Consider the following 1,776-nt stretch of genomic DNA (forward strand, 5'->3'; position numbering starts at 1 on the left):
GGTTCAGCATAGTAACAGTGGAATTGGGGACTGATGGATGGGTGGTGGATATATTTTGAAGGTAGATACAACAGGATTTCCTGACTACTGGGATGCAGAGAAAGAGAGGAGTTGAAGATGACTTCAAGGACTTTGGCTTGACAAGTGGGACAATGGTGTTGCTAGCAGCTGAGATAGGAAAGGATGTGAGTGGAGCAGGTTTGGTGATGGAAAATCAAAAATTCAGTTTTGCCCACGTGGAGTCTGAGATGCCTCTTAGACATCCAAGTGGAAACGTTGGGTAGGCAGTTAGATAACTTGGTGATCATTGCCCGGATGAAACGAACTGATAGGACCTTCTGAAACCACCGGCAGTTTGGACAGATTGATCCTAGGCCAAAGCTTAACTCTGTGTTGTCTTGTGGCTGCACCAGCTTCCAGAGGACTATACCTTGGAGACTATCTAGTCAAATGCATGATTTCTGAGCAGAGGTTTCTGTGCTGGCTTCTTGGCTGGCTCCATCCTACCTGCATAGTTAAGCAGGATCTGAAGGTTCCACTTTACTTCTTATTTCCCAGAAAGTTGGAACCTAAAACCAGCTGACTATCTACCTGGCTCCTTTCCCCTGGGCCCACCTCATCTCTTATCCTCTGGGTACTGCCAGGTACCAACTCCACCCCCGGCCTCACTCTACAGATTAACTCACCAAGAAACCAGTGAATCCAAGTGCCTCTGGGATCTTGGGTCTATTATCAACTAGCTGGCAAAATGTTACTTAACCTTAATGAGTTCCATCTCCTCACCTGTAAAATAAGAGAACATGGGCGGGAGATAATACTTTGAGGTATCAACAATATATTTCTCCCAACCTCTCCCTCACCCTCTCCCTTCCACTTAAGAAGAGTAAAGTAGAGAAAAGACTATAAACCTTTTGTCTGCCTGAAACTTAGGACCTAGAGTTAAGTGAATTCTAACCAACAATGGCAAGCAAAAGGCTAAAAATGTTTCAAAGGGATGTGAAGGGAGAAAGAGTACCCCTACCATCCCATCACTAGAAAGAGAGTCTCTTGGGCTTTGTAAGTGGGTGGGGGGAGAGGGAGATTTGTCTATGAGGGCAGAGGGGACAGTCCCTTGCTTCCAGAAAGTGGTAAGAACCCAAAGAAAAAAATGGCTGTGAGTGTGTCAGCAGGGGGACAAAAGACGTCCCTGTGCCTGTCATGGGGTGTGAGTAGCAGTGAGCCTCCAGTGCCAACAGGTCATGAAGATGGGGAGGAGTGGCCCCTTAGTGGTCACCTATGTGGACTGATGGCAGATGATCAGGTGCTTACTCCTAACCCCATTTCTGGGTGTTGTGTCAGATCCAGAACTGTGGGTGGGGCGGGGGAAGAAAGAATCTAGGAGGGCCTAAAAAATAGGAGTTTGGACTCATAACTCAGGTGGGTTACAGAAAATAAAGGTATTTCTTCCACATCAGAATTTGCAGACTGAGATTCACACTTCTACAAACACAGGTATGTCATTAGTATTACGGATTTATATGTGAAGTGCCCAGCCAAGTGCCTGGTTCATAGTAGAGGTTCAGTAAATTACAGTGACTTATTTTGAGGCAGTATGCTTAGTGGTCAAGAGTCCAGGCTTTGGAATCAGACAGATCTAAGTCAAGGTCCCTGGCCTATCACTTCCTAACTGGGTGACCTAGGGCAAGACATTTGAGCTTTAGATTTTTCCATCTGTGTAGTGGGACTAAGTATATCTACCTGATCAGATTAAAGGACATAATGTAAAGAGGTAAGCCC

Source organism: Lipotes vexillifer, unplaced genomic scaffold, assembly GCF_000442215.2.
Source record: "Lipotes vexillifer unplaced genomic scaffold, Lipotes_vexillifer_v1.1 scaffold102, whole genome shotgun sequence".
NCBI lineage: Eukaryota > Metazoa > Chordata > Mammalia > Artiodactyla > Lipotidae > Lipotes > Lipotes vexillifer.